The 23,331-nt window shown below is 42.7% G+C and overlaps 1 pseudogene; it reads left to right on the forward strand.

The window, feature by feature from the left end:
* The first annotated feature begins 5,503 nt into the window (after nt 1-5,503).
* On the forward strand, nt 5,504-11,822 carry LOC123738716 (prostaglandin reductase 1-like; annotated as a pseudogene).
* The last annotated feature ends 11,509 nt before the right edge of the window (nt 11,823-23,331 follow it).

Here is a 23,331-nt window from a genome sequence, read left to right on the forward strand (position 1 = left end):
TATTGTATTTGGAATACACTCACCGCGAGTGAGAGAGAAACTTTTGAATGTTGGGTCTGAGCTAACGCTGGACAAAGCTATCGACATAGCCAGATCTCACGAGCTAGCACAGGCTCAGATGAAAACCATTTCGCGCGGCAGCACGAGCGCATCACGTGAACAAGCAGTGCACGCAGTCAGGCAGACATCAAAGCACACCTCCGGTGCCCAGAGAGAGTGTTTCAGAATGGAGAGAGACATAACTCCAAAACAGAGCGACACAGACTCAAAACGCCCCAAAACATGTGGATATTGTGGATACAAAGTGCATGGCGAACAAGGAAATTGCCCAGCTAAAGGCAAACAGTGTACTAAATGTGGTAAATGGAATCACTTTGCAAAAGTGTGCAGAGCTTACCGTGGAAAAACAGTACACACAGTGAGTGAAGATGAAATGTCAATCAAAGAGTCAAATGATGATGAACTGTTTATTGATTCAGTGACACAGAAAAGTCACATATCAGAGACAGAGCAAGCCTTTGCTGACATTGAGATAGGAACACAAGGCACAAAGCTAAAGTTCAAACTAGACACTGGTGCACAGGTAAACATTATTCCTCTGAATAAGTACCGCAGCTTGACATCTGAGTGCGAGCTACAGCCCACCATGCGCAGACTGACTGGTTATGGTGGTGAACAGCTCCCAGTAAAGGCACATGCACTTTCAAATGCAAATACAAAGAAAGTGACATGATGTTGGACTTTTACGTTGTTGACACTAGAGCACCTGCAGTGCTAGGTCTTAAAGCATGTTTAGACATGGACCTCATCAAGCTAGTTTTATCAGTAACAGCACCAGTAGAGACAGAAAATGTACTGGAGGAGTTTGCTGATGTCTTTACAGGAATAGGATTATTCCCAGGAGAATGTACCATTCACCTTGACCCAGACGCAACCCCTGTGGTCTACCCACCGAGAAAGATTCCCCTTGCTCTCCGTGCCCGTCTGAAGAAAGAGTTGGAGAGCATGGAGCAATCTGACATAGTCACCAAGGTTACAGAACCGACTGACTGGGTAAACACGTTAGTGGTGGTGGAGAAACCACGCACAGGCAAGCTCCGAGTATGCCTCGACCCAAGAGACTTGAACAAGGCTATCAAACGGCCCCATTACCCTTTACCGACGCTAGATGGTATCACGCACAAGCTAGCGGGAGCACACTACTTCAGTGTCATGGACGCTAGATCAGGCTACTGGGCTATCAAGCTCACAGAAGAGTCATCTAAGCTCACAACATTCAACACACCGTTTGGACGCTACAGGTTCCGTCGCCTGCCTTTTGGGATTATCTCAGCCCAAGACGAGTTTCAGCGAAAGATTGACGAAGTATATGAAGGCCTCGACGGAGTTGTGGCAATTGTGGACGACATCCTTGTTTATGGTCGAACCAAAGAGGAGCACGACCGAAACCTCCGCGCGATGCTGCAAAGGTCCCGCGAGAGAGGAGTCCGGCTCAACCCCGAGAAGAGCACAGTCAGCGCTACAGAGGTCAGCTACTTCGGACATCTTCTCACAGCGAATGGAATCAAGCCAGATCCACAGAAGATCTCAACAATAAAAGAAATGGAGCCACCAAAGAACCGTGCAGAGCTGGAAACAGTGCTTGGCATGGTCAACTACTTAGCCAAGTTCGCACCCAGCCTCTCCAATGCTAATGCACCCCTGCGTCAACTGCTAAAGCAGTCCAGTGAGTTTCTTTGGGACAAGCAACACGACATTGCTTTCCAGAATGTGAAAGACTTGATCACGAGAGAACCAGGACCAATCCTTGCCTACTACGACCCCAACAAAGAGCTCAGACTCCAAGTGGACGCGTCGAAGTATGGACTAGGTGCAGTGCTACTGCAAGAAGGAAAGCCCATCGGCTACGCTTCCAAATCTCTCACAGACTGTGAAATCAACTACGCTCAAATCGAAAAGGAGCTCTATGCCATTCTGTTCGGATGTAAACGTTTCCATCAGTACGTATATGGATGACAAGTCATTGTGGAATCCGACCACAAGCCCCTTGAGTCAATCATGAGGAAACCACTAGCTGCAGCCCCGCCAAGGCTACAGAGAATGATCCTTCAACTACAAAAATACGACTTCACAATCACTCACCGTCCAGGCAAAGACATCCCTGTCGCAGACACACTCTCCAGGAAGTTTCTTACCTACAAGGACAGCAGCCTCAGTGAGGGCATGGACATGCAAGTGCACACTGTGTACAGCAACTTACCAGTTAGTGACACGAAACTGAAGGAGATCCAAGCAGAAACAGACAAGGACTCACAACTCACACAGCTGAGGAAAGTCATACAGGATGGATGGCCTGAGGAGAGGAGAAAATGCCTTCAGAGCGTCTCAGAATTCTGGAACCATCGTGATGAACTATCACAGATCAACGGAATCATTTTCAAAGGAGAGAAAATCATTATTCCTACCAGTCTCAGAGAAGAGATTTTGACAAAGATCCATGCTGGACACATGGGCATGGAAAAGTGCAAACAGAGAGCACGGGACATTTTGTTTTGGCCTGGAATGTGCAAACAAATAGAGGACATTGTTGGTAGATGCACCATCTGTCTTGAAAGACGCCCCTCAAACACCAAAGAGCCAATGTTACCTCACTGTATCCCAGACCGACCCTGGCAGGTTGTGGCAACCGATCTGTTCACCTGGAACAACGAGGACTACATCGTAACAGTGGACTACTACAGCAGATACTTCGAACTCGACAAGCTTCACAGCACCACATCTGCAGCTGTGATACACAAGCTGAAAGCAGCCTTTGCCAGGCATGGCATTGTAGAGACTTTAATATCTGACAATGGGCCCTGTTACAAATCAAATGAGTTTGAATCCTTCACAAAAGCATGGGAGTTCACACATGTCACCACAAGCCCACATTACCCTCAAAGTAATGGCCTTGCTGAAAAATCTGTGCAGATTGCTAAATCACTCATGGACAAAGCAAAAGCAGACAAGAGAGACCCCTACCTCAGTCTCCTTGAATACCGCAACACTCCAGTTGACAACTTCAAATCACCAGCCCAGCTGTTGATGAGCCGCAGACTTCGTTCAACCCTTCCCAGCACCAACCAGCAGCTGCAACCTGAGGTCGTCAGCTACAAGGAAATGCAGGAAAAACGTGCACAGAGACAACAACAACAAAAGCGATACTACGACAGGTCAGCTAGACCACTGCCACCACTGATCGACGGAGAGTCAGTTAGAATCCAGGAGCATGGCCTCTGGAAACCAGCAGTCGTCATCCAGCCAGCTGACACTGAACGTTCATATCACGTCCGCACAGCAGAAGGAGCGGTGTACCGCTGCAATCGTCGTCACCTACTGAACACAAAAGAACAACACACTGATGAGATGAACTGTTCCCCTGAAAGAGAACGTGATGGACTAAACACACACACAGCACAACATACACCACACTTACCTGCAACACCACAAGAGCTGTTGACTGACACAGACGCATGCTCAACATCATATCGCACAAGGTCAGGAAGAGAGGTCAAGCCCAGAGCTCTCCTCGACCTATGAAATGTCAAAGGGTGTAGGCGGATCGCTGCCCTAAAAGAGTTCCAGACTGTAAACTTGTTATTGAAAGTTGACTTGACATGCTTTGGTATTGTATTTGTTTGAAATGTTAAGATGTAATTTCTACAGTGAAGCTGAGTTGCTGAGAATCCCTTGTTTGAAAAGTAACAGTATGTTGGATCATTGTTTCAGAGTCTATGTTGATTCAGTTGGTGTAGTATGCAATATAAATGGTTACTTACCTTGAGTTCAAACTACAGAGCATGTATCCAAAAGAAAATCTTAGAATATGTAAAACATTTGTATTTTGTTTAAAAGAAGGGGGATGTAATATTCATATGTGAATACATACTGAATTATAATTGGATGCATTTTACCGCCGTATCATACTGTGCGGTGATTGGTTAAGACCACCCAGACGGTTAGGTCATGGGCAGTTGATCGTGGTTGGAGATAGGCTAACATGTAGTTGTACCTAGTTAATAAAGAGTTATGTTAAGAAACATCCTGTAGTTCTGCGTTTTATTATTTTGTACAAAGCGTACAAAACAAGACACTAAGGACCTCGATAAGAGCATTTTTGGCAGTTAAATTTAACAACAAAACATTATTTATAAAAAACTATCTATCAATATGTTTTTTGAACACTTAGTTTACACTTGGGGTCCCAAGTGACGCAGCGGTCTAAGGCACTGCATCTCAGTGCTAGAGGCACAACCGGCCGTGATTGGGAGTCCGATAGGGCGTGAACAATTGGCCCAGCGTCGTCCGGGTTTGGCCGGTGTAGGCTGTCATTGTAAATAAGAATGTGTTCTTAACTAACTTGCCTAGTCAAATGAAGGTTAAACAAATAGCTAGCAACTTGTTGGCCATTAACTTATCGGCATTTATCAATGAGGTCAAAGCATGTGAATGCATCCAACTGGTAATTACTAGGGGTGTGCCGACATGGCCATACTCGTATTCGTAATCTTATCTGTAAATTGACAGTTGACAGTCGGATCGGATGATACTCGTGCTTGTAAAAAACGTCAATGTTTTAACATGCCTAAGTAGTTGGCAAATACCTTTCTCCCTGTACGTTTATAGGCCAAACAACCTGCAGATTAGGAGTTGCGGAGGGGTGTGTGTGTTTGACCTGTGTCTGTGTCCTCAACTTGCAGTGGACAGCCCATTTTGCTATCAGTCAGAATGCGCGTTTCATCTTTTTTTCCCAACCCTCGCCCGTTTGTTAGATATTAAGCACATTGATAGCTTGATAGCAAACGTCCTTGCCATGTGAATTATCATAGCAGCAGGCTAACGTGAATGATCACACCGAAACAGAAGTGAAAGTGATCGGGTGAAATTATGAAGCGAGTGGACATGGAAATACAGCTTCACTCTATCCAATCAGAACAGCAGGATCAATATACAGCCCGCCCTTCTCTTTACAGACAGGCAAACTAGCCAGTTGAGCTATTTAGACGATGTAGCAGCACCTCACTTGACTGACTGACATGAGAAAGATAAGTGCTGGCACACGAAAATGTATATATTTTTTCGATCACGAATAATACAAAAAATACTCTAATCATAATCGTATCAAGAAAATTGCTCATATCCTTTACGCCACTCGGTCTCCTTAGTGGTGTAGTGGTCTAAGACACTGCATCTCAGTGCAAGAGGTGTCACTGCAGTACCTGGTTTGATTCCAGGCTGCATCACATCCGGCTGGGAGTCCCATAGGGTGGCGCACAATTGGGCCACCGTCGTCCGGGTTTGGCCGGGGTAGTCCGTCATTGTAAATAATAATTAGTTCTTATTTGAATTTTTCTTATTTGTAGAATTTGTTCTTAACTGACTTGCCTAGTTAAATAAATGTTAAATAAAAAATACTAATTTGTCTGCCTACTCGGCACACCTCTAGTATTAACGACACTACCTTCCCACTTGGTTATGAATGCAGCATAAGTTGACGGAGAAATGCTGCGTTCATAACAAAGTGGGAAGGTGCTAAGTACCAGTTGTGAAGTCGTAATACACGTTGGATGCATTCACATGCTTTGAACTCATTGAGAAACTGCAATTGGCTAAAAGCCAACAAACTGCATTAACCATGCTTGTAAACAAATTATTATTGTTACAAAACGATATTCATAGATTGCTTTTTATTGTTGCATTTAACTGCCAAAAATGCTGTTCTGGAGGTCATTTTCTTAGTATGTGACGTCAGAGGTCAGCATATCTAGTAATTACCAGTTGGAGGGGACGTTCAAGAGGAATTTTCCAAGTCGTACATGGCAAATACTACCTTTCCACTTGGTTATGGACGTAGCATTAGGCTAAGACTTCTGTCACTGCAGAGCGTGCCACTGTTCAATGAGGTCGGTGAGGAAATATTAGGGTGAAAGGTTAGGCAACGTTATAACTCCAACGCCAGTAACAAAGCCCACAGTTCCCTTCCGGACACTGCAACAGATCGGCTACTATATCCAATCCTGAGATCCACCGACAAGCCAACTTTCTCCAGCAGACGTGGGCGAGCCTGAACTGAAACAGCAGACGCGCAAGCACGGACCAAACGGTAAAGTAAACAGACATATCCACACTTTCTACCCTAATATTCAGTGTTTGTCTAGTACAAAGGTTTATCGAATTTACATGTTCCGCGTTTAGGAGACGTTGGCCTACACTCATTCAGTCGATTTCGCGGTGGCGTAATTACGCGTTTACTAACGGATTTCGTACGAGTGTGGATTCGCTTTAGCTAAAAGTTGGACTAGTCCCATTCCGTTATCTGGCTGCTTGGATGAGATGCTTACCAGCACGCATGTAGTTTACAGGTAGGGTTCCTCAGCTCCTCGCCTTTTTGTTGTTGTTGCTGAAGTAGGTCTATTCCGCATGTTGACGCCTGAGAAACATTGAACTAACATTACATTACATTACATTTAAGTCATTTAGCAGACGCTCTTATCCAGAGCGACTTACAAATTGGTGCATTCACCTTATGATATCCAGTGGAACAACCACTTTACAATAGTGCATCTAAATCTTTTAAGGGGGGGGGTAGAAGGATTACTTTATCCTATCCTAGGTATTCCTTAAAGAGGTGGGGTTTCAGGTGTCTCCGGAAGGTGGTGATTGACTCCGCTGTCCTGGCGTCGTGAGGGAGCTTGTTCCACCATTGGGGTGTCAGAGCAGCGAACAGTTTTGACTGGGCTGAGCGGGAACTGTGCTTCCTCAGAGGTAGGGGGGCCAGCAGGCCAGAGGTGGATGAACGCAGTGCCCTTGTTTGGGTGTAGGGCCTGATCAGAGCCTGAAGGTATGGAGGTGCCGTTCCCTTCACAGCTCCGTAGGCAATCACCATGGTCTTGTAGCGGATGCAAACAACACATATTGATCAGTTTAACATTAAGCATAAAGGCTAGCACAGAATAGCTTGGTCGTCTGTTTCAAACCAAGAATTCAACTTCAACCACAGACAACGACTATAGGAATAGGAGTTGGTTTCATGTTGGCTACAGTTGGCATACAAACAGATCTGGGACCAGCCTTGGGTTGAATTGTCTTGTCTGAACACGTGCATATATTGCATTCCATAAAAGCCCATTCATCACAACTATATTTCATTCTGAACGGCTGCTTTAGTTCATTGCTGGGGTGTCATTTCTCTGTATGAAGTGGACATTCGAGATGCATTCGAGATCAAAGTCCTTACAGCCACCTATATAGTAACCCATAGCAACACTGTTGCAAAGTAGCTGAAATGAAGCTTTCTGAAATCCACAGTGGCAGTGCTTAGATGTCTATTCCATTCAATTCCCAAATTCTTTAATAGAAAACATAGATGACAATAGTTCATACGCTTGTTCTCCCACACAGTTTTATCATTGGAATGTGATACAAAACAAGGCAAATGTGTGCTTTAGGACCATGCGGACGTCTCTGAGCGGTCGGGTAGGCTGTTAATAATATATTTATTGTTATGCCCCCCCCACTTCAAAAAACCAAAGTTGCGCCCCTGAGTTTTATGCTGCAGTAATCAGCATATTCAGGTAATGAAATAGAATCATTTGAATTACAAGAGAGAATGAGAATGAATTACAAGAGAATGAAAATGTATTTTTGCTCCCAACCCAAAGTAGCTTAATCTGTTTTTATGTCATAACAATAGTTTTCATGACCTGCCCTGAGTAAACATGGCTAAACAATAGTTTTCATGACTTGCCCTGAGTAAACATGGCTAAACAATAGTTTTCATGACTTGCCCATAGAAAACATTGGTACAAAGTCGTTTTCGTGACCTGCCCTGAGTAAACATAGCTGTGATAGGATTTATTAGCATATGCACAAAGGAATGCAAATATTTACCCTGTGATTTCAACCCAAGGCACACAACACATGTTCTACATCTCCCTCTGTCTCTCTCATACACTCAGACCTCTGTCTCCTCTTCCCTCCAGCCAGTCTCTACAGATCTACTGTCTTAGACCTGAGGAGCAGAGCACCATGGTTGTGTCCAAGGCCTGGACGTTACGCCAGCACTTCCAGGGTTTCCCCAAGGCTAGTGACTTCCATCTGAGGGAGGAGACGCTGCCGCAGCCCAGGGATGGACAGGTGAGGATAGGATAGGATAGGATCGACTTTGAAGGGCAAATCCACAATTTTCCAACCTTATCTTCATCATATGCAGCACAATACCAGTGTCTACATATGTGGAAATGCTGCATTTCTATGTTTTGTAGAAAAAATATATAACTTTAAAAAGGTTCTACTTGATGACATCATCAAAAGTTAAAACATTTTAAAACAGTGTTTTTTCAACACTGAGATTTGCAGTGACATGGGGAGCAAGAAATCACTGTTTTAATTCTACCCTGTGACGTCACAGAATACTTTTTGAGGACCTTCTTCTCTTTTTAACCACGGATCACAGAAACACACTGTTTTCACATGTAGACACTGGATAGGTGCTGGAGATAAAGAATATGAAGTTGAAAAGTGGCGGAATTGCCCTTTAATGCCCCAGAGGGGTAAATGGTCTTGGACACGTACTGAAGCCCCTACCGGGAACTTCACACAAAATGAACACGTTCCTTTTGCAATTCTAACATGTTCCATGGCATGTGAAATGACTTGATAACCTGTGGTTAATACATTTGTACTAGAAACAGGTTATCTGGGCCGAAACGGGGTGGGACTAATCAGAATATTTCCAACAAAAAAACACGTGTTTTCTTTGCAAAACGGTGTCCACTAATGAATACACCCCTTAACAAATTACACATTTTTGTAGCAAAATATTTTCAGTTGCAAAATATTTCGCTTCGGTGTGTACTAATGAATAGACCACTGTTCAGGTCCTGTTGGAGGCTGTGTTCCTCAGTGTGGACCCTTACATGAGACCCTACAGCCAGACGATGATGAAGGAGGGAGACGTGATGATTGGATCACAAGTTGCCAAGTAAGGGTACATTATGGGGGAGGGAGGCGAGCATGTGGATGCAAATACATTATAGACTGACTGACACTCGTGCTGACACACTATAGACTGACTGACACTCGTGCTGACACACTATAGACTGACTGACACTCGTGTTGACACACTATAGACTGACTGACACTCGTGTTGACACTATAGACTGACTGACACTCATGTTGACACACTATAGACTGACTGACACTCATGTTGACACACTACAGACTCTCTCTCTCTCTCTCTCTCTCTCTCTCTCTCTCTCTCTCTCTCTCTCTCTCTCTCTCTCTCTCTCTCTCTCTCTCTCTCTCTCTCTCTCTCTCTCTCTCTCTCTGGTGATCCAGAGCTATAACCCCAGCTTCCCAGTCGGCTGCCATGTGGTCAGTGATTGTGGATGGAGGAGTCACTGGGTGTGTGATGGGGCAGAGCTGACCCCTGTGCTGCCAGACTGGCCCCAGGACATCCCCTTCTCCCTGGCCCTGGGGGCCATCGGCATGCCTGGGTAGGACGGATGGATGGATTTAGATAGATAGATAGATAGATAGATATGCAGACTGCCCTGTGTGGTTGAGGTGTGTGATATACATTAGTGGTTATAATAGTGCTGATGATGATGATGATGATGATATCTCTCTAGTCTGACAGCTCTGTATGGACTAGAGGAGGTGTGTGAGATAAAGAAGGGGGAGACTCTTCTGGTGAACGCTGCAGCAGGAGCCGTGGGCTCAGTGGTGGGACAGATCGCCAAGATCAAGGTACAACATTCCCCCAACGTTCCCAGAGCGTTCCCACAACGTCTCCACAGTGTTAGTTGCTTCCTGAAGATGAGGACAAGTTATGTTCTACATTCCATGTGTCTCTGTGTGTTACCAGTGACTTTCATAATGTATAGTGTGTGTGTGTGTGTGTGTGTGTGTGTGTGTGTGTGTGTGTGTGTGTGTGTGTGTGTGTGTGTGTGTGTCCGTCCTCAGGGCTGCAGAGTGGTGGGCTGTGCGGGGACAGATGCCAAGGTGTCCTATCTAAAGCAGCTGGGTTTTGACCAGGTCTTCAACTACAAGACTGTCACCTCTCTGGAGGAATCACTCAGGGAGGCCGCGCCACACGGATAGGACTGCTACTTTGAGAACGTGAGGTCGCTGCACCACTCGCACACACGCATTCTTTGTGTGTGTGGACATGCGTGTGTGTGGACATGCGTGTGTGTGGACATGCGTGTTTGTGGACATGCGTGTGTATGTGTGTGTGTATCAAAGCTCAATCTCTCTCTCTCTCTCTCTCTCTAGGTTGGTGGGAAGTTCTCCAGTGTAGTGATGCCTCAGATGAGAGAGTATGGCAGAATAGCTGTGTGTGGAAGCATCTCCATGTACAACGACACCACACCGCAGACAGGTATACTGTCCACACCACAGACAGGTATACTGTCCACACCACAGACAGGTATACTGTCCATACCACAGACGGGTATACTGTCCACACCGCAGACAGGTATACTGTCCACACCACAGACAGGTAAACTGTCCACACCACAGACGGGTATACTGTCCACACCGCAGACGGGTATACTGTCCACACCGCAGACGGGTATACTGTCCACACCACAGACAGGTATACTGTCCACACCACAGACAGGTATACTGCACCATAGAGTACAACAACACTACACCACAGACAGGTATTTGTTTATGTGCCAGGGCTGTTAGTTCACTCCCATATGATCTTACTGTATCTGTGTAACTGAATCCGTAGAAATGTTTGTTAATATTTGGCTACTGTATGTGTTTATATTTTAGGGCCGTATGGACACACCTATATGATCTTCAAACAGCTGAGGATGGAGGGCTTCCTGTGTGCTCGCTGGAAACACAAACACCAGCAGTCACTGAGGAGGCTGATGGCCTGGATGACTGAGGTACAGAGAGAGGGTTCTACTAGGATTCTATTGCTAGTATTCTATTATTAGTCCAGTGTATTTCACCAGACAGCTAGACAGGTTTAGGTCCAGTGTAATTCAACAGACAGCTAGACAGGTTTAGGTCCAGTGTAATTCAACAGACAGCTAGACAGGTTTAGGTCCAGTGTAATTCAACAGACAGCTAGACAGGTTTAGGTCCAGTGTAATTCAACAGACAGCTAGACAGGTTTAGGTCCAGTGTAATTCAACAGACAGCTAGACAGGTTTAGGTCCAGTGTAATTCAACAGACAGCTAGACAGGTTTAGGTCCAGTGTAATTCAACAGACAGCTAGACAGGTTTTGGTCCAGTGTAATTCAACAGACAGCTAGACAGGTTTAGGTCCAGTGTAATTCAACACACAGCTAGAAAGGTTTAGGTCCAGTGTAATTCAACACACAGCTAGACAGGTTTTGGTCCAGTGTAATTCAACAGACAGCTAGACAGGTTTAGGTCCAGTGTAATTCAACACACAGCTAGACAGGTTTTGGTCTAGTGTAATTCAACAGACAGCTAGACAGGTTTAGGTCCAGTGTAATTCAACAGACAGCTAGACAGGTTTAGGTCCAGTGTAATTCAACACACAGCTAGACAGGTTTTGGTCCAGTGTAATTCAACAGACAGCTAGACAGGTTTAGGTCCAGTGTAATTCAACAGACAGCTAGACAGGTTTTGGTCCAGTGTAATTCAACACACAGCTAGACAGGTTTAGGTCCAGTGTAATTCAACACACAGCTAGACAGGTTTTGGTCTAGTGTAATTCAACAGACAGCTAGACAGGTTTTGGTCTAGTGTAATGACATTAACTAAATAAAACATGTCTTCACAATACAATGTTTATAATACATCCAGCATATTGATTATTACTTTTTCTACACCAATGACATAAGATTTGACTAATTACCAGACAGTCCCCACAACCTAGTTGATACTGACCTTAACCCAACACCTAGCAACCTCATAACCTGGTCTATACTGAGTTTATACTGTAGTGACCTTAACCCAACACCTAGCAACCTCATAACCTGGTCTATACTGAGTTTATACTGTAGTGACCTTAACCCAACACCTAGCAATTTCATAACCTGGTCTATACTGAGTTTATACTGTAGTGACCTTAACCCAACACCTAGCAACCTCATAACCTGGTCTATACTGAGTTTATACTGTAGTGACCTTAACCCAACACCTAGCAACCTCATAACCTGGTCTATACTGAAGTGACCTTAACCCAACACCTAGCAACCTCATAACCTGGTCTATACTGAGTTTATACTGTAGTGACCTTAACCCAACACCTAGCAACCTCATAACCTGGTCTATACTGAGTTTATACTGTAGTGGCCTTAACCCAACACCTAGCAACCTCATAACCTGGTCTATACTGAGTTAATACTGTAGTGACCTTAACCCAACACCTAGCAACCTCATAACCTGGTCTATACTGAGTTAATACTGTAGTTACCTTAACCCAACACCTAGCAACTTCATAACCTGGTCTATACTGAAGTGACCTTAACCCAACACCTAGCAACCTCATAACCTGGTCTATACTGAGTTTATACTGTAGTGACCTTAACCCAACACCTAGCAACCTCATAACCTGGTCTATACTGAGTTTATACTGTAGTGACCTTAACCCAACACCTAGCAACCTCATAACCTGGTCTATACTGAGTTAATACTGTAGTGACCTTAACCCAACACCTAGCAACCTCATAACCTGGTCTATACTGAGTTTATACTGTAGTGACCTTAACCCAACACCTAGCAACCTCATAACCTGGTCTATACTGAGTTTATACTGTAGTGACCTTAACCCAACACCTAGCAACCTCATAACCTGGTCTATACTGAGTTTATACTGTAGTGACCTTAACCCAACACCTAGCAACCTCATAACCTGGTCTATACTGAGTTAATACTGTAGTGACCTTAACCCAACACCTAGCAACCTCATAACCTGGTCTATACTGAGTTTATACTGTAGTGACCTTAACCCAACACCTAGCAACCTCATAACCTGGTCTATACTGAGTTTATACTGTAGTGACCTTAACCCAACACCTAGCAACCTCATAACCTGGTCTATACTGAGTTTATACTGTAGTGACCTTAACCCAACACCTAGCAACCTCATAACCTGGTCTATACTGAGTTTATACTGTAGTGACCTTAACCCAACACCTAGCAACCTCATAACCTGGTCTATACTGAGTTTATACTGTAGTGACCTTAACCCAACACCTAGCAACCTCATAACCTGGTCTATACTGAGTTTATACTGTAGTGACCTTAACCCAACACCTAGCAATTTCATAACCTGGTCTATACTGAGTTTATACTGTAGTGACCTTAACCCAACACCTAGCAACCTCATAACCTGGTCTATACTGAGTTTATACTGTAGTGACCTTAACCCAACACCTAGCAACCTCATAACCTGGTCTATACTGAGTTTATACTGTAGTGACCTTAACCCAACACCTAGCAACCTCATAACCTGGTCTATACTGAGTTAATACTGTAGTGACCTTAACCCAACACCTAGCAACCTCATAACCTGGTCTATACTGAGTTTATACTGTAGTGGCCTTAACCCAACACCTGGCAACCTCATAACCTGGTCTATACTGAAGTGACCTTAACCCAACACCTAGCAACCTCATAACCTGGTCTATACTGAGTTTATACTGTAGTGACCTTAACCCAACACCTAGCAACCTCATAACCTGGTCTATACTGAGTTTATACTGTAGTGGCCTTAACCCAACACCTAGCAACCTCATAACCTGGTCTATACTGAGTTAATACTGTAGTGACCTTAACCCAACACCTAGCAACCTCATAACCTGGTCTATACTGAGTTTATACTGTAGTGACCTTAACCCAACACCTACAACCTCATAACCTGGTCTATACTGAGTTAATACTGTAGTGACCTTAACCCAACACCTAGCAACCTCATAACCTGGTCTATACTGAGTTTATACTGTAGTGACCTTAACCCAACACCTAGCAACCTCATAACCTGGTCTATACTGAGTTTATACTGTAGTGACCTTAACCCAACACCTAGCAACCTCATCAAGGGTTTCATATCTCTTGGTGTAACGACTGAGGTGTTGTGTTGACAGTCGCTGGATGAGGGACTAGGCCCCAAATTCACTACAATACATTACATGGGGCGGCATGTAGCCTAGTGGTTAGAGCGTTGGGCCAATAACCGAAAGGTTGCTGGATTGAATCCTTGAGCTGACATGGTAAACATCTGTCGTTTTGCCCCTGAACAAGGCAGTTAACCCACTGTTACCTAGACTGTCATTGTAAATAAGAATTTGTTCTTTAACGGACTTGCTCAGTTAAATAAACATAATGGTATGCATGTATACTTCACTACTAATACTACACCTGATCATTTCTACTGTATATTTAGTGCACTGGAGTCCATAATAATTTCTGATATAATGTTGTCAGTTATTACAAATAAATACTAAAACTGCTTAAAACCTCACATGGATATTCAACACAACTCCTTCAGATAGACTTAATAAAGAGTCAATCTGGGATTCAAACAGCAAAGCGACCAGTCACCCTGCCACTTGGACAATTCCAGACTGCCCCTTCTTTAACCATGGAGCCATAACAATTACAACTAGTGTTCAACATGGATGTGGGTCTGGTTCTCACAGACCCAGTTGATTGTGCGTCTGGTTCTCACAGACCCAGTTGATTTTCATAATGCACCCTACACTGTTCCAGCTCGTCAATGGATCTGATTACCTTTGGGTGACCATAACACAGTCCTCCATGCCAAAGAAGTTATTTGGTTTGTTGTTCTTCCTACACCTGTAGTGAAAACAAAGAATCAGCTGTAAAAATCATTCAGTATAATAAAAAAATAAAAAAATTGTCATGTATAAACATTAATATTCATAAACAGTGTACATGCTGTTAATACTTTATTTTCTTATTTGTTAACATTAATGAAGCACTTCTAAACAAAACATCCTAAGCATTTCTAACAAATTAATTTATAAACCATTTTTAATGGCCTATTCATGAGAGTTGTTGTAAAGTGTAAGCATATCATGTGGTTGAACAAGACAGAGAACCAGGTGTTCCACTCTCTGGGTAGTAAGGGGCTCAGGCACTCCAGAATCTCCAACAGACCTGCATACAATCACCTACACAACAAACACACACAATAAAACCAGTCATCCTAACCTCCAGCCCAGCTGAAGAGTAGGCTTGCTATGTGAATGCACATACAGCTGTAACCGTTCGAGAGGAGTGCCAATTGTGCAGGGATGGGTGGATTCTGATTGGCCAATGTCTTGTCCTGGTTGGTAGACCTCGGATTCCCCCGCCCCTCACACATACACACGCGGGTCCCTTGAGGAGACCCCTCTTCCCCAGTCAGACTCACGTTATGGTCCCAGAACAACACTATTATGCCCCTTCTCTGATTGTTCGTAGTCGATAACCAACGCTCATAGCAGAGTAGAGAATGCTGTGTGAAGACAGATTTAGACATTCCATATCATTTAACAGTATCATTTCACCTCACCTAATTTATGATAATTGACTAGTTTCTCGCAATTATTTATCCTGGGAAAAGGGAGTGGGTGTCACGCCTGCTCCCGCTCTCCTCTCTGGCGCTCGAGGGCGCCAGACTGCCTTCAGTATGGACACCTGTCACTATCGTTACGCACTTCATCACACCTGCACATCACCGGTACCATCACGCGCAGCAGCGCATCATTGGACTCACCTGGACTCCTTTAGTTTGTTGATTGCCCCTCCTATATCTGTCTGTTTCTTTGGTTAGATCCCTGTGTCAGCATTAATGTCGTTGTGTGTTCCTGTCCAGGCGCTGTCCCGTCCCGTGTCCGTTGTTAATTAAACGTCCACTCCGTGTACCTGCTTCTCATCTCCAGCATCATCCTTACAGTGGGTTTGGGCGGAAAATCCCAGTAAATCTCGGGAACCTGGTTCCTGCCATTAACCCTACTCAGCACCACCAGGCAAAATGCTGATAGGTACAGTATCTGTATCGGCTGTGAATTACAGTAAAAGACGAAAGACAAGTGTAATATTTGCACATTGTTACAGTGCCTTAAGTAAAGTATTCACACCCCTTGACTTTACCCACATTTTGTTGTGTTAGAGCCCCATGAATTTAAACTGGATTACATTGAGATGTTTTTGTTACTGTCCTACACGCAATACCCCATAATGTCATAGTGGAATGTTATTTTGCTAATTAATTTAAAATGAAAAGCTGAAATGCCTTCAGTCAATAAGAATTCAACCCTTTGTTATGGCAAGCCTAAATAAGTTCAGGAGTAAAAAGGTGCTTAAAACAAGTCACATACTGTAATAAGTTGCATGGACTAACTCTGTGTGTAATAATAGTGGTTAACATAACATACAAATGATCTGTAAGGGCCCTCAGTCAAGCAGTGAATTTCAAACACAGATTCAACCTCAAAGACCAGGGAAGTTTTACAATGCCTTGTAAAGAAGGGCACCTATTGGTAGATGGGTCAAAATTTAAAAAAAAGCAGACTTTGAATATCCCTACGAGAATGGTGAAGTTGTTAATTACACTTTGGATGGTGTATCAATACAGCCAGTCACTACAAATATACAGGTGTCCTTCCTAATTCAGTTGCCGGAGAGGAAGGATGAAATGAAATGAAATGAATGCATTCACTACTGTAAGTCGCTCTGGATAAGAGCGTCTGCTAAATGACTAAAATGTAAATGTAAATGAAGGAAACCGCTCAGGGATTTCGCCATGAGGCCAATGGGGACTTTAAAACAGTTACAGAGTTCAATGACTGTGATAGGAGAAAAACTGAGGATGGATCAACAACATTATAGTTACACCACAATACTAATCTAATAGAGAGAAAAGGAAGACTGTACAGAATAAAACATAATTCAAAACATGCAGCCTTTTTGCAACAAGGCAATAAAGTAATACTGCAAAAAATGTGGCGATGTAATTCACTTTTTTCCTGAATACAAATCCAATACAACACATGACTGAATACCACTCTCCATATTTTCAAGCGTAGTGGTGGCTCCATCATGTTATGGGTGGACTGGTAGTTTTTCAGGATAAAAAGAAACAGAATGGAGCTAAGCACAGGCAAAATACTAGAGGAAATCCTGGTTTAGTCTGCTTTCCACCAGACTCTGGGAGATTAATTCACCTTTTAGCAGGACAATATATAAAACACAAGGCCAAAGCTACACTGGAGTTGCTTTCCAAGAAGACAGTGAATTTTCCTGAGTGGCCGAGGTACAGTTATTACATATATTTACTTGAAAATCTATGGCAAGAATTGAAAATTGTTGTCTAGCAATGATCAACAACCAGTTTGACAGAGTTTGAGGATTTTTTTTAAATAATAATGAGTAAATGCTGCACAATCCAGGCGTGGAAAGCTCTTATTGACTTACCCAGAAAGACTTGTTGAGTAATAACTGATTTGACAGAAATATCAGCTAGCTAGGATAGCCAGCTGCAGCTATCACCAAGCTATGCTAGCTAGCTACTGTCAGATTGGCTAAACACAAGGTCAGCGCAGGCTTAAGCCTGGTTTTCAAAATCTGTAGGCAGCATTCTGCCTTCTCCCTACAGTTCTCAGCCTCAATAATCATCACTTGCGTTATGGCTTTCGAAACATATGGCCCTTATCTTTCATCAGCAAGAAGGAATTCTTCAAATAAAAAATATACACTATGTGCGCGTCCATCTGACGAAACTACACTTCCTGAGTTATGCTTACACACAGGTGTTCAGAGCATGTTACAGAGCACAGGTGGTCGTTTCTTGTCTCTGTCTGTTTTCCGTAAACAAGCGCTGTAACATGGAGATGTTTCCGTCTGGGAACACTAACCCTAACCTTATCAAGGTGTATATCAATGTTTTTTTCCCCTCTCTGATATGAAAGATGGGGTCCTTATGCTTCCAAAACCATACCGCAAGCAATGCATGTTAATGTTCAGACCGAGTGTCAGCTATCTTAACAAAACTCCCCCTTACAGAAGACACCTTCGGTCCAATGACTCTTGTGTAATATAATGGAACTGAGAGTCATGATCAAGGACTAGCTTTAGCCTACACATAGAACTGAGAGTCATGACCAAGGACTAGCTTTAGCCTACATATAGAACTGAGAGTCATGACCAAGGACTAGCTTTAGCCTGCATATAGAACTGAGAGTCATGATCAAGGACTAGCTTTAGCCTACACATAGAACTGAGAGTCATGACCAAGGACTAGCTTTAGCCTACATATAGAACTGAGAGTCAAGGACTAGCAGCCACATTTAGAACTGAGAGTCATGATCAAGGACTAGCTTTAGCCTACATATAGAACTGAGAGTCATGATCAAGGACTAGCTTTAGCCTAAGAGTATGATCAAGGACTAGCTTTAGCCTACACCCATGTCTAACCACACCCCCGAGACAACTCTCATTTACCTTCAGTCATGGCCGCTAGTAGTTCTTATTGAGCATTGATGAAAAACAAAGCCAAATCAGGAAGTGCAATTGCCCTTTTAAAAAGGTCAGATTGAATAGATAGAAACTAGTCGTTCTCAGAAAAGTTATAGCAGTATGAGAATTGACCACTAGATGGTGATCTTGGTATGTCATCTGTGGACATGTGACCAGACCAAGGGGGCCTTCAGCAGCATGCAATGTTTAGGAACGTTCAGATAGAAATATGTTATGTAGCACAAACATGCCTCTCTGACATGTAGAAAAGAAGGAATCATGTCCACTTTATTCATAGCACTTCTATCTGCAATTTTCAATCACGTTTCGCTACTGAACCTGGCCAGAGGCTCTTTCTCAATTGTCTAAAAATACATCTTCTCCTTGACTCTTCCCCTTCATCTGCACTAGTTGGAAAAATGTTCACAGGTGGAAACAGTATGGCGGAAGGAAGCTCATCATTAGGCTGGCTTAACTTTCACGTGATCAGTTCTTTCAGATCAGTGAAGGAGAGGGAAAAGTTTTAGACAACTGAGAAAGAGCCCATGTGTATGAAGTAAGTGTTGTGTTGAATTAAGAAGGTAGTCCTTGATTCTATAGTTTTAAAGTACATCTTAATCTACCCTACATCCCCACCAATTGTTTTTCAGTCAGCTCATACTTTTCTTTTATACTGTATATTTTCACTTCCTTGTTTTTTCTCTCCAAGGTCTATTGCCACATTCAAGTCCTATCAGAGTTTAGAGTTATCAGAGGAACGACTTCTCAACTTGGAGTAGGAACTTGGAAATGTTAGCAAACAATTTATAGTGTTCAAAAACATATAGTTATGTTTATTTTGATAAATAAAGTTTTGTTGTTGTATTTAACTGCAGAAGATGCTGCCATCAAAGTAATTTCCGTGGTAGCTGATGTCAGAGTTCAGCATGTAGGGAAAGTCTGGGTCCAAAGATAATAACTGAGTTTCCAACCTATGTTAAGGACTTGGAAGTTATTATGAAAGTTTTTTAAAGTCGGGATCTCGTATTTCAAATACATTTTTTTTGTCACATGCACCGAATACAAATGAAATGCTTACTTACAAGCCCTTAATGTAACAGTCGTCGTATGGAGTGGACCAAACTGCAGCGGGTATATTAAACATCTTCTTTTATTCGAAGGAAAAAACAAAACACTTACACAAAACACTAACGACGAAAACAGTCCCGTAAGGTGCTCAGACTATACAAGGAAACAACCACCCACAAACACAAGAGAAAACTAACCCACTTAAATATGGCCTCCAATTAGAGGCAACGACAACCAGCTGGCTCTAATTGGAGGTCCTACCAAAACCCCAACATAGAAATTGAAAAACTAGATAAACACATAGAAATAGAAAATATAGAACATAAACCAAAAACCCCGAACACACTAAACAAACACCCCCCTGCCACACCCTGACCAAACTACAATAACAAACAACCCTTAACTGGTCAGGACGTGACAATCTGTTTGGGATAGGGGGGAAGTATTTTGACGTCCGGATGAAAAGTGTGCCCAAAGTAAACTGCCTGTTACTCAGGCCCAGAAGCTAGGGTATGCATATAATTGGTAGATTTGGATAGAAAACTCTCTAACGTTTCCGAAACTGTTAAAATAATGCCTGTGAGTATAACAGAACTCATACGGCAGGCGAAAACCTGAGAAAAATCCATCCAGGAAGTGGGATTTTTGAAGTTTGTAGTTTTCTATTGAATGTCTACACAGTATCCGATGACAGTGGGGTCAGATTACACTTCCTATGGCTTCCACTAGATGCCAACAGTCTTTAGAAATTGTTTCAAGCTTGTATTGTGAAAAATGAGTGAGTAAGACCACTTTCTATGACTGGTCTGTCTGAAGTCCCATACTGTTTGGGGCGCGTGTCCGAGAGCGCGCCGTTTGTTGATTTTCCGCTTTCTATTGACAACGCGATTGTCCGGTTGAAATATTATTGCTTATTTATGCTAAAAACAACCTGAGGATTGATTCTAAACATCGTTTGACATATTTCCACAAACTTTACCTATACTATTTTGTCTTTTCGTCTGCCTGTTGTGCGCGCCCTGGAGCTAGTTGATTACTGAACAAAACACGCCAGCCAAACGGAGGTTTTTGGATATAAAGAGGAACTTTATCGAACATTTATTGTGTAACTGGGAGTTATGTGAGTGCAACCATATGAAGATCATCAAAGGTAAGTGATTAATTTTATCGCTATTTCTGACTTTTGTGATTCATCTACTTGGCTGGTAACTGTATGTAATGTTTTGTTAGCTGGGCGCTGTCCTCAGATAATCGCATGGTATGCTTTCGCCGTAAAGCCTTTTTGAAATCTGACACAGCAGCTGGATTAACCTCTCTGGGCCAGTGGGACGCTTGCATCCCACCCTAATCAACAGCCAGTGGAATCGCGTCACGCTAAATGCAAAACCTCATAAATGCTATAACTTCAATTTCTCAAACATATGACTATTTTACACCGTTTTATAGATACACCTCTCCTGAATCGAACCACGTGTCCGATTTCAAAAAGGCTTTACAGCAAAAGCAAAACATTAGATTATGTCAGCAGAGTACCCAGCCGGAAATAATCACACAGCCATTTTCAAAGCAACTAGCATGCATCACAAATACCCAAAACACAGCTAAATGCAGCACTAACCTTTGACAACCTTCATCAGATGACACTCCTAGGACATCATGTTACACAACACATGCATTTTTTGTTCGATAAAGTTCATATTTATATATAAAAACAGCATTTTACATCGGCGCATGACGTTCAGAAAATCTTTTGCCTCAAATGCTTCCGGTTTAGTAGCGCTACAATTTACAAAATTACTATTCGAAAACATTGTTAAAATGTAATATTGTCATTCAAAGACTTATAGATTAACATGTCTTGAATGCCATCTCTTTGCCAGATTTAAAAATAACTTTACTGGGAAATCACACTTTGCAATAAACGACGTGGTATGCCCAGAAAAATAGTCTAGGCTATACATGTTTTGAGCCATCTTGGAACGATCAACCATCAAAAATACTATTGTAAATAATCCCTTACCTTTGATTATCTTTATCAGAAGGCACTTCTAGGAATCCCAGGTCCATAACAAATGTAGTTTTGTTCAAAAAAGTTAATAATGTATGTCCCAATAGCGTTAGCGCTCCGAAGACTAGTGAAAATGTACCGTCTGCGTCTGACTTGTCGTCAGGAATGAGCAAAAAAAAATATTTAAGTTCGTTCAAACATGTCAAACGTTGTATAACATAAATCTTTAGGGGCTTTTTCAACCAGGGCTTCAATAATATTCCATTGGGATGGTTGCATTGTCTTTCAAAACGTTTCGAAAAGGAGAGTACCCATGGGCGCCAACGTCACAATGGTAATGGCCCATTTCCTGTGACCAAGGTAAACATCCTCTCTTTCAGTCAATTTTGATGGTAGGAGGCTCAAAACACTTTGTAAAGACTGGGGACTAGTGGAAGCCATGGGAAGTGCTAAATGAATCGCAAGCCACTGTGTGTTTCAATGGCAAATGTTTGAAGTGATATCCACACATCAGATTTCAGTTTCCTGTCAGGATTTGTCTCAGGGTTTTGACTGCCATATGAGTTCTGTTATACTCACAGACACCATTCAAACAGTTTTAGAAACTTTAGGGTGTTTTCTATCCAAAGCCAATAATTATATGCATATTCTAGTTTCTGGGCAGTAGTAATAACCAGATTAAATCGGGTACGTTTTTTTTTATCCGGCCGTGCAAATACTGCCCCCTAGCCCTAACAGGTTAACAAGAAGTTAATCTTTAAACTGATGTATAACACTTGTATGTTTTCAGAATTCTTATTATGAGTATTTCTGTTTTTGAATTTGCGCGCTGCAACTTCACTGGATGTTGGCCAGGGGTTCCGCCAACAATGCAGTTCAAGAAATGGAGTTAAGAAAATATTTACTCAATAAATTTAAGTAAAATATAAAATAAAAAGTAACACAGTAAAATAACAATAACATACATGAAGGGAACATTTTGACATTTGCTGCATGGTTGATGAGAAAGTCCATATTGCAAATGTACGGTCCCTTACTAGACGTCCGCGAACGTTTGTAAAATTTGCGGATGGCGTCGGGCCGTGCACCGGGCCGGATCTTCCGGGAAGTCATCGAACGGAGTCTCTCGGACATTCGGTTTCCGTTTTATAAAATGTTCAAATTTTGGTCATTTTTCACCTGTCCCGGCAAATACCACAAGAGGGCGAATGGAATCATATTGCAAATGCACAAAACATCACGATTCACGACGTGGCCTTTTCTCCTAAACGGAAAATACTTTGAAGACGAAACTTGGTGAGCATAGGTTTGGCATAATGGGCATTTGGCTCCGAACAAGATGGAGTTGAGGCCTCAACGCTTTTTGAGTTAACCTCTATGGGCTAGGTGGGACGCTAGCGTGCCACCCGTGGTGCACTCCATCAACAGCAGGTGCATTTCAAGAGCGGCAAATTTGAATCCAAATAAATGTCAAAATTCAAATTTTTCAAACATACAACTATTTTACACCCTTTGAAAGATAAACATCTCCTTAATCTAACCACGTTTTACGATTTCAAAAAGGTTTTACGGCGAAAGCATAAATTTAGAGTATGTTAGGACAGTACATTTACAAGAGTTGTGTGTAATGTTTTGTCAAGTCAAAGACAGGGTCACCAAAACCATAAAACCAGCTAAAATGATGCACTAACCTTTTACAATCTCCATCAGATGACACTCCTAGGACATTATGTTAGACAATGCATGCATTTTTAGT

Source organism: Salmo salar, unplaced genomic scaffold (assembly GCF_905237065.1).
Source record: "Salmo salar unplaced genomic scaffold, Ssal_v3.1, whole genome shotgun sequence".
Lineage (NCBI taxonomy): Eukaryota > Metazoa > Chordata > Actinopteri > Salmoniformes > Salmonidae > Salmo > Salmo salar.